Below are 11,299 nucleotides of genomic sequence, written 5' to 3'. Positions count from 1 at the left end.
CGAAAAGCTTCAAGCCTACTTAGAGAAAGCAAGACAGAGAGGAAGAGAGAATAAGGTGGTAGAAATAAGCACGAATATACGAACATATTCTCTTTATGCTATGCATCCTCATGAAGTCCTGGCAGAGCTGGGGCCCCTGGCAACCTCAGCGTGTGATCCCAGCGCAGGGCTCTGCCGCCCTCCGGTGGCCGCTCGGTGTCACTGCATGCCCCGCCTGCTCTGGTCCCAGGAGGAGAGAGCTCCAGCTTGGGAAGCTGACCTGCAGGGATGCGCGCCCCCTCCTCCTGCCTCCAAGGTCGCCCTCCCATCCCTCTTCCTTGGGGACAGTTTAGAGCTACCTGTCCGCAGAGCCTCACGCACTCACAAGCTGCCTCTGTGAGGTGATTGCCTCATGGGCGTGGTACACCTGGGTTGTCAGGAGGTGGGATCTGGGCTGAGAGAAATCACCTGTTTCAGGGCCTGGAAGCCTTCATCTTGCTGCCTCTGCTCCCTGGACTCTGATTTCTGTCTGCCAGGCCCCTCTGCCATGCCGCGCTGCCTTCGAGCTGCTGACTAGGGACGGAAACCTCTACCAAGTGCGAGCCGAGATAAACCTCTCCTCGGTTAACTTGTGTGTGTCCGGTAGCATGTCTCGGTGACCAAGTCACTCCCCTCGAGGTCCTGCCCTTGACACCTGCACGGCATGTGAGTGACACCTCTCGGGGGCAGGTCCAACCTTGGCTCTTGGGGAGGTTCTGGAGACACAGTGGGGCAGCCCTCGGTGAGTCCTGCACAGGTCTAAGCCCCTGCCCCAGGTGTGTGGTCAAAAACAGTACGGTGTGTGGGTGCAGGAGTGGCTCTGCCTATGTCTGACGCTCTCCACAAGGCCCTGGCAGCTTCCCGGCCACACCTGTGCCCACTTCAGCCTGAGGGTGTGGGCCCACCTGAGCCACGCTAGAGCTCCTGAACTGGTAAGACCCGTGGGGTCCTGATCCTTCCACATGCTCTAGAAAGGCTCGATCAGTCTCTGGGAGGGCCTGACTCCCCTGCTGCTCAGCCACCACACAGCGCCCAGTCATGTCCTGTCCTCGTGGGATTGCTTCCACAGCTAGCAAGAGCGGTCCATTGTGACCTCACTGGTGTGTAGGGCTGTCTTAGGCTGCAAGCTGTAGTCCTTCTGCCCCAAGACCTCTGCTGCTTTGCTGATCTCAAGACACTGACAATATTGCTTGCTGTCTGCTCAGGGCCTGGTCGTCTCCATGGCAAAAGTCTTTGGCCATTCCTACCCGTGTCCATCCATTGCCTCAGCCTTTCTCTTCAGCCATAGCAAATGTTCTAACAGAGGTTCTTTAGCCTTGGTAAGTCCACTTAAGCTTGCTCCTTTTCTTCCTCATAGGCACAACAGGCATTGGGCTCTCCCATCCCAACAGCAGCATATGCATCCTTTTCAACTGGAATAAATTTTAAAGTGATTTTTTTAATAGTGTCATCCATAATTCATTCTTCTGTTATGGCCAAATTTGGGACCCATATCACTTAACCATATTTCAGGCTAAAAGTAAGAAATAAATTTGAAGGCCTTAAGTAACAAAAAGCTGGTTTGTTTTTACAATTCTGACATCTGACTTCAGGAAGGATTAAAAAACTTCCAGCATTCACTGTCTTGTTCTTCTTCCTCAGACCTGGCTCCACTTCTTGGTTCTTAGACATACCTTCTCTTAACTATTCCAGGCTTCCCTTGGGCTGTAGCAGCTCTCAGATGATTTCTGCAGATGAGAAGATATCCATTTCCATCATTTCAAACAACATTCTTTACATTTGTTCTGATTGGCCTTTTGTAAATGATTTATTCATAACCAACCTGTACAACCATGGAAATGACTGTTCCTATTTTGTTAAATCCGAAAAAATCCACTCCTGAAAGTACAGATTGGAGGTCTTGGGTTGAAGGTGGAAGTGTTTTCCCAAACGAAGCTGGGATGTTCCTACAACTATGCATGACAAAAGTGTCTTTTACCGGTTTCCAACTGTCCCTGGGCATAAATGTATACATCCCATCCTCTTCCTTAGAGAATATGTTTTGTAAATCCTCACCCAATACAGTCCCTTAGACTGTTGAATTATTAAAGTAGAAGAGGTGTCTGATTTGGGAGATGTTTCTGAGAATCTCTAGGACCTCTTGGCTACATAAGGACAAGGAGTAATGAAAGACCCCTGAGGCTTCTAGCTGGTGGTTCTGGGTTTGTAGTAAGACTGCCAACTGGTAGAGGAAATTTCATAAGAGCAAGGGAGGTGTAAAGGTAAAGAGATTGATATTTGCCATGCTGTAATAAAAGACACTATGGGGATTCCATGGGGAACAGGAACCAAAAAAAAAAAAAAAGGCCCTTAAGTGCAATGAGGGAAAAGGTATCTTTATAGTGGAGAAAGCTGGAAGACACCACCTCAACCCAATGATTAGTCAACACCAAGTCCTATGACATGCCTTCTGAGACAACACAGCCACAGAGATGCAAACCTTATCATATATGAACTTGTACCTGCAATTCATAACCTGATTTTGAGATATCAGGAGATAACACAGAATAGATGGACACATTATACAAAACAACCATGCTGTCTTCTTAAAAAAAAAGTCAATGCCAGACCTGGGGATTTAGCTCAGTGGTAGAGCACTGGCCTAGCATGGATGAAGCTCTGGGTTGGATCCCAAATACTACAAAACAACCTCAAAATGTGAATATCATTAAAGACAAACTGAAAAATTGATTATGGCAGCAAAACCCATAAGAGAGAAATCTTCTAAGCAGCCTTTATGTCCATCAAGGCATGAATGGATATAGAAAATATGGTCTTTACACAAGTGGGGTATTAATACTATGTCATATATAAGGATTATCTTGAAGGAAACTTGGTAGGAAATTTGTAGGAAAATAGATGCACCTTGAGACCATAATATTATGTGAAATACATAAGACATACAAGCTTAAATATGACATGGTTTCTCTTATATAAGAAACCCAAAATATAAATAAAGAGGAAAATAAAATAAAAATCAGAGAGATAGATCTTTTGCTAAAGGGAAGGAGACCAAGAGATGAATGGAGGAGAAAAAGGATGAAGGGAAAGGAATGGAAAAAGAATGAAGATGTGTTATGTACATTTACCAACTCCCCAAGAGGAATTCAATCATTATGTACTGCAATAATGTACTAATAAAACTTAATAAAGAAAAATGAAAAATGATACGATAGCAAATTGCAGTGTGTGGTCCTGGGTGGGGTCTTGGATCAGGCAGATTAAGTGCCATAAAAAATCCCCACTATTGAAGTTCTCTTACAGCCTAGTTGAACTTGTAGGACTCTAGGCGTTGATGTCAAGGCATTTTTTTGCGCCTCCTTCAGTACTACTTCCTGCACATGCGCACTCTTAGGTACCTGCGCAACAATGGGAGTGCGTCGTAAGAACATCCGGGCGTCACAGGTGTCGTAAGAACATCCGGGAACTTCCCAACTGGCGCGCACTTGGCGACCGTTAGCAGTAGCTTCCCGAGCGGCTGCGGTGCCTGACTGCGGCGGTGGAGTCTCAGTCTTGTGAGAGGTTTCTAAAACTGATCTATGTAAAAAATGTGATGGAGGCCCAGTCCTCCAGACCCATCTGTACTGAACAAGATTTGCGGGCTTTGCCTCCACACGTTTCTGTTCGTTCGTTTAGTTTGGCTGTAGGTTGGAAGGGAGGGAAGTGGCCGGCTGCCATGGTGAACCGCTCTCCAGGTGGGGCAGCTTTCCGCAGACATGAGGGGCTAGCTGTACTGGGATGGTTCAGACTCAGAGCGAGGGAGGTTTTCCCCAAGACTATACCCTAGCAGGCTTAGAAAAAGCAGGTAGAGCCACAGAGTAGACATCCAGTGTATGGGTTATTGGCATGTTTAAAAGATTCCAGAACAAACGGAAGTTTTTTTAAAGTTGAGGGAAAACATTCAATGGTCGGTTTGAAAACACCTAGCCCTAGCCACAGTAAAACTGACAAATCTATCCAGGACCAGGGTATAAGCAACTAATGTTTTAAATTTCGAAGGTAGGGGCCAGGGGTTAACGCAACAGTGCCGCCCCTGCCTGGCAAGCGCAAGGTCCTGAGTTCAATTCTTGGTACCAAAAAAAAAGAAAACATCAATGGTAAAAAATGTCAAAGGTTCTCGGAAAGAATAAAAACTTCAAAAGGAAAAATTATATAAGGCTTTGGTTGAGTGTCACAGGGTAGAGAACTCACAAGACTCTCACTGTGCATGTGAGTGTAATAGTGTGTAATATTTTTAAGGGGCAACCAATAATTATCAAGTCATGTATGAAAGCTTCAATTAATTATACAAAAGATAAGAAACTCCCTCCCTCTGATAAAATTAACTCATAGATGCACTACAAATATCTGAAAGATTAATAAAAATTTTTGAAGTAGCGGTGCATGGTAGAAGTCCTCAAGGTGAGGATAACATTGAAATTAGGATGTAAGTCCAAAACGACTATTTTAAATGTTTTAAAAGCACTACAAACATTAAAAACCAGCAGTTTGCCATACTAATAAATGTCTGGATGTGCACAGACACCACTTTGAGCACCTCTTGTAATGGTAGAGGCCAAAGGTAACTTACATTAATCTCATGATGTCTCAATAAATTGAGTATTAAAATATTTATGTTTTTTCTCTGAAGTATGTATACATTATTTTTGGTGGACTATATGTGAAAACATCATGTTGTACACTTTGAATATGTATAATACCAACATGAGTGTTTCTAAGAACTCTTACTTGTGATTGAAACATTTTAACTATATGAAAGACATTTAAAAATACACACGTATGTGCAATTCCAGTATCTCAGTGACATAATTTCTCATTTGTTTGAAATCTTTTAATATTTTTATCCATATGAACATATTGCTAAGTTGATAAAACTATATTTTATGCACTTATACATTTTACAGATTTTGTAACAATAATTTGGAACTATGCCTCCTTTTTCACTTTTTTGTAGAATTTTTAAGAGCTGTGTTACATCCACTGTATTTGTATATTACATATTTTATTTAATCATTTTCTTATTACTAGATGCCAGTGCTATTTTTTGAAATTATAAATAACTCTGCTCTATGCCTCACAGAGGGGTGCCTATAATCCTAGAATCAAGAGTCTGAGACAGGAGGATTTTGGAGAGTGCAGCGCCAGTCTGAGCGACATAGTAAGTATAAGGCCGTTTTAGATTACATCACAAGATCCTATCTCAAAAAACAAAGCAAAGAGGGCGGGGGATTTAGCTCAGTGGTTTCGCCACCTGCTGTGCAGGCACAAGGACCCGAGTTCGACCCGTGGTACCAAAACAAAACAAAACCAATCCAGCTTCCCAGGTTAATTTGGGCCAGGGATTTAGCTCAGTGGTTTTGCCACCTGCTATGCAAGCACAAGGACCAGAGTTCGATCACCGGTACCAGAAAGAAAAAAAAAAAGCAAAGAAACAAAAGCTAAGTCTGCTTTGAGTATATTTTTGTATATGGATTTTTCTTCTTTAAAATTTTCATACTTCTTTTATTCCAAGGTATACATATTCTTTTATTGTGTATCAAGTAATATTTTAGTATATTTGGTTTTTTCTTTTTAAAAATTATTGAATTGATATTAAATTCTAAAGTTGAAACTTAGAATTGGAGAAATAGAGCAATCCTAAATATAAATTTGGACTAGGGGGTTTACTAAGTCAAACAAGTTTATGATACTTGGTAAGTATGTTCAAAATATCTCCTTAAACTGTTTTGCCAGTAACATCAGCATGGGTGTGTGCTGCAGTTTTTCTATAGCTTTTCCAACATATGTATTTTCCTGATTTTTAATAGTTTTAATAGATGTCAATTATTTCCTTATTATTATTTGACTTAATTTAACTAGTTTACTCTATGTGAAAAAGCTATGGATGTAAAGAGAACAGACAAAATTTGAAGTCATTTAAAAAATCAGATACAAACACTTTGATGTTTAGTCAGTAACTTTGTGGAGAAAAAGTCAGAGTTCTTGGCTCTTATCTTTCCATATGTTACGTCTGTTCCACTGCCACATGCAAAACTGGAAGAATTCTGGACAACTGCTTTATAAAATCAAAGAAAATTTAGCTAGATGAACCAATAAGAATCATCTGGTTAGGGACCAGGGATTTAGCTCAGTGGTTCCACTGCCTGCCTTGCAAGCACAAGGTCCCAAGTTTGATCTCCAGTACCAAAAAAAAAAAAAAAAGAATCATCTGGTTAAACCATTCATTTTAATAAGATTAAATAAAAACCCACTGAGATTCAAATTATTCAAGATTTTTCAATTAGTAGGTGTCAGGGTGCAATTTAAGACCAAGGTTCCAGACCTTTCTATGAGACATGCTGCCTTTCTGATGCAAATTCCATCTGGGGGCTAATCATGTACCTACAGTTGTCCTTGACATTTAGGCTGAGAAGTGTAAAATTTAGGCTTAGCATACTAATTCTTACTAAATCAAATAAGAGAGTGAATTTCTGTGGTCTTGAACTTATGAGTATAAAGCCAAACCTATATCTGAATAGGTGGCACAAAATGAGAAGCACATTTCATGAACTGTCTTTAATAGGCTTATGCAAAGAATTCTGCAGAAGGTGTCTTAAGCATAGTAATTCCAATGGCAGGTGATTAAATCCTCTGGAAGACTGGATCATCATGATCTTGATTTTTTTCTTGCTGTTGATTGTCTTGTTACCTATTACATATGAGTTTGTTCACCATTTCTAGACCAAATGAGGAACTGAATTTTACAACTGAAGAAAAGCACACTTTTATCCTATCACCTTTATCATTGCATTTTCAATCTTTCTTGTTTATAAAATGTTCCCACAACCAGTAACACGAGTCTCAGACTTTAATAATCTTTGACAGCAAAAGTCATACTTCAGATTCGAGCCCAGCTTCTGTGGTGTAAGCTCAAATCAGCAAAACTGAAGAAAACTGTCCTTCCTCAAATTATTTCCCTGTTTCTGATGTCCCCAGGTTAGTGCCTAATGAATATTCAGGCCCAGTCACTTTTGACCCCTGCCTTTTTGTCTTTCTTCTGGACAGTAATGCTGCTGGATATCACTGTCTTCCCCTGATGACCACTGATGAGTCATCCTATTATGGTCTCCAAGCAAGGTCATTCCTTCTCCAAATTCCTCATATCTAAAATGTGCTAAAATCATCCACTTTATCTTGAAAATCAAGGAAAAGAAACTTAAAACAGAATAATTTACAATAGCCAGGAGAATTAGATAGGTTTAGAACTGACACATCCAAACTGAAACTATGAAGCCCTGCCTCATTCCCACATCCATCCTATGGTAGGGAGGCAGATCAGGGAGGCAAGAGACAGGCGACTCTGGGTACCTCCCTACTTTGGGACTGAGGTCCAATTTTTCCTACCTTAGAGAAGGAAGTTCTCCAAACTGTCTCAACCTGGGCCTGGCATTGTTTTACTGCCCTGGAATGTGTTCTTCCTTTGATGACTGACAAAAGAAACATCCATTCTCTTGGGGGTAGTGGAAATCCTGTATTTGCTTCACAGCTTACACAAGATAATCACAATAGTAGGTTGTATATATTCTGAAGTTTGGGCTATACATTCTTAAATTTATGCCTTTACAGGAAAAGAAGTCCTACTCCCTATTGGGTTATCTTGTTCTTTGGGAGCTGCTTTACAACTTTGTAAATGATTGATAATAGATAGAAATGCAAAGCATTTGTTTATAAACACCAAATTATTTCCTGTCTGGCAGAGGAGAGAAGCTCAGTCTCTCTCTCCTATGATGGAAAAGCCAATCTTGTCTCAATTTTCACATTCATTTCACTGTTCTTCCCTTATACATTGGACCCTCAAGATACGACTGGCCTGACATACGAACAACTTGGGTTAATTAGGTTAATGGACCTAAGTCTGCCTTTTGTTATCTATAGTGTGTACCCAGGTAAAAATTCAGATCTCGGCTGTATTGACTTACAACCAACTTGAGTTACAACCAGTCCTTGGAAACCAATTGAGTTTGTAGGTCAAGAGTCCACTGTATTTGTGTCTATTCTTTGTTGTTTTCTTTTTTTTGGTACCAGGGATCGAACTTGAGTCCTTGTGTTGCGCAGCAGGCAGCAAAACCACTGAGCTAAATCCCTGGCCCTTGTGTCTATTCTTTGGATTCTCTTTTAAACTGGTCAATACCTTAACATTTTTCAAATTCATGAGAAGAGTAAAATCTTTAACAAATGTTTATTTTGTATAGGAGAATCATGATTTTATCATTTAAAAATTATCTTTTAACACCATGTATGAGATCCTAAAATATGGTTACTCTTTGCTACCTTAAATCTAGTTTAATTCTAATTATATTTTCCTATTAATATGAAGAATACAAAGGATCCAACTTGTGGGTATTCTCTCCTAGCATAATACACACACACACACACAGACACACACACACACACACAGTACCCATGCCCATAAACACAACCCCCAAAATAAGCAATAATGGTTATCCATAAAACAGTTGAAAATCCATGTGTAAGAAGCAAAGATTCTCTAGTGCATGGAAGACACAGTTCTGATGATCCATCAGGCAGAATGGGTACTATCTCAGCTTGAATGGTCTATTTGGGTTACTTCCCCATTTTCAGGAGTCCTTCAGGAATGTAGAATAGATGGTTTCTATTTATACCGCGGATTTTTCTCGGCACTGTTAACATTTTGGACCAGATGCGTCTTCGATGTGGGAGCAGTCCTGTGCACTGTGGGAAGCTTAGCAGCTTCGCTGGCCTCTACCCATTAGATGGCAGTGTCACATCCCCCAAATGGCTCCAGACACTGCCCTGGCCAAAATTGCTCCACTTGTGAATCCCTGATGTATTTTATTAAAGGACACACAAAATAACTTATCCAATAGAAGAGGCAGGATCTCTCCAAAGACGTGTGTATACTTAATAAACATATATCAGCATGGATGGGTCTCAGTGGTAATGTTGTGTGATCACAGCAAGTTACAGAATGATTTGAACAGCATGACCATATTTATGTAAATTTTAAAATCACAAAACTTACAGTGTATATTGCTTATAGGGCCATGGATGTGGGGTGAAAATCATAAAACCATGAACATGAATAGACACCAATTTAATGAGTTTCACTGTGTTTGGGAAAAGAGGAAGGAAATTAGGATAGGTTATGTTTAAAAGAAAAGTCAACCCTTTCTATAATGTTTTTCTCACTTTCAAAATAGGTCCAAAACACTATTGCAAATGTTACTTTTTTTAATCCGGCTAACTTATATAGAGACATTGTTATTCTACAAACTTTATTTGACAGAAAAATCTATAAAAAGCTATGAAACATGCAGCTTAAATTTTCTATAGTGCTTTGATGCTGTTATTTTTCAATCATCTGTTTCATATTGTTCATATGACTGCTTGCCTTCCTAATTAAGAGTAGCTTTGAATTGGCAGTGTTTTATACAGCAATTTTCTGGTTCAGACTCTAATGACAACCATAATATAAATGTTCTCAGCTTATATTTGTGGAGTGCTTTATCTTTTCTCAGTACTCTTACATCTGTCTTCTCATTTTGTGTTCACAATTTCTTTCACCATCAATCTTAGTTTCAAATATATTCACCATGTTAATGCATGTTTCATCTTTCTATTGCAGTTACCTTAAGTTTGGGTTACTGACCCTGAGATACCAGATCCCCGGGCAGTTTACGTAGGAAGTGACCCACAAAACACCGGTAGGTAAAGTGAGACAGGGAGAGAAAGAAGTTCAGAGGCAGCACCTTTAGAGCAGCTTACTGTTTACGGCTATTGAGGCTCAATTTGACTCCTTTGCATAAACTCCTATGGATGGTTTTCACAATAGAAAGACACAGTGAGTCATTTGAGATAGAAGTTGGCAAAACCAGAAGTACTTATGATCAGGCCCTTTACAAGAAAAGTTGGCTAACCTGTGCTCTATACCATAAAACTGGGAGAAGCATCCATATATTCAAGAGTTTTGAGAGCTTCCAGTGTGAAGAAATGTGCAAGAAGGAAAATATCCATAAACATTTCATTTTGAAAGAAGTAGGTTAGGGACAAAATAGTACTTCTATAAGAAGAAATATTGATCGTTTGCCCTAAAAAATGATCAAGATCCAAGCAGACACTTGAGACAGTTATAACTCTACTATGGAATGAGTTGGAAACAGTTCAGGCTTAGGAAATAGTGATCAGTCATTGTGCCAAATAACAACTAATTAAAGATTATGGTAGTAATTAGCCAAGACTATGTTCAGGCTGGGAACAGGAAGAGATAGTGGTTGCCAATAATGACTACAGAAAACTAACGAAGCTTACCTGTCATTCCAGGAGAGGAGAAAACAAAAACAACAAAACTAAAATCCGTGAATGAAAGGGAACATGTAGTGTTCCCTTCCTGTGCCCTCAGGGTGATAAGGAAGACTGAAGAAGGAAAATCTACCTACTGCAGGTAGGTTTAGAAGGTATCTAAAAGTGATAGCTACTTTTGTTAAATTAATAGACTGGTTTTTAGAATTTAGTTTTACAGAAAAGTTGAGTCAATCATACAGGGTTCCCATAGATTTTCTTCTCCACAGTTTCCCTTAATAGTAACATCTTGCATTAGTGTGGTACATTTGATACAGTTAAGGAACCAACCCTTTTATGTGTTTTATTAAGTAAAGACTATAGTTTACATTAAGGTTCACTCTGTGTTGTGTAATTCTATGAATTTTGACAAATGCATAATGTTATATATCCATCCGAATAGTATTGTATGGAATAATTTCTTTACACTGAAACTTCCCTGTTCTTCATATATTTACACTTCCCCTCACATTCGGCCCAAATCCTAATAACCTAATAACCTGGTGACACCTGATGCTTTCTAGTGTATACCTATATCTATATCTACATCTACATCTATATGTATATGTCCTCGCACTGCAAGGAATTGAACACAGGTCCTCCAGCATGGTAGGCAGTGCTCTACCACTGAGCTCTAAGCTCACTCCCTAGCCCAAGTGCCTGTAGTTTTGCCATTTCAAGATGTCATACAGTTGGAGTAATACAGTAGGGAGGAGTTTTAGGCCAAATACTTTCACTTAGGAATATGTACGGAAGGCTTCTCCATGCATCTTCTCCCCTTACAGGAAATTGAATACAAGAAGCACTGAACTTCATTTTTAACCCTTTTCAATTTTATTTTGAGATCTGATCTCACCAAGTTACACAAGCTGGACTCGAACAT

The 11,299-nt window shown here is 39.9% G+C and overlaps 1 long non-coding RNA gene across 1 annotated transcript; it reads left to right on the top strand.

Annotated features, from left to right (window-relative positions):
- Nucleotides 1-1,841: 1,841 nt before the first annotated feature.
- Nucleotides 1,842-10,903, top strand: LOC147828255 (uncharacterized). Its single transcript, XR_015451074.1, has 4 exons — nucleotides 1,842-3,752; nucleotides 5,138-5,215; nucleotides 9,704-9,782; nucleotides 10,399-10,903. It is a non-coding gene; the product is annotated as an uncharacterized LOC147828255 (long non-coding RNA).
- The last annotated feature ends 396 nt before the right edge of the window (nucleotides 10,904-11,299 follow it).

This window comes from Heterocephalus glaber, unplaced genomic scaffold (assembly GCF_053883595.1).
Source record: "Heterocephalus glaber isolate CG9 unplaced genomic scaffold, H.glaber_assembly_v1.0 deba00001168, whole genome shotgun sequence".
Taxonomy (NCBI): domain Eukaryota; kingdom Metazoa; phylum Chordata; class Mammalia; order Rodentia; family Bathyergidae; genus Heterocephalus; species Heterocephalus glaber.
This window is presented reverse-complemented; position numbering and strand designations above follow the sequence as displayed.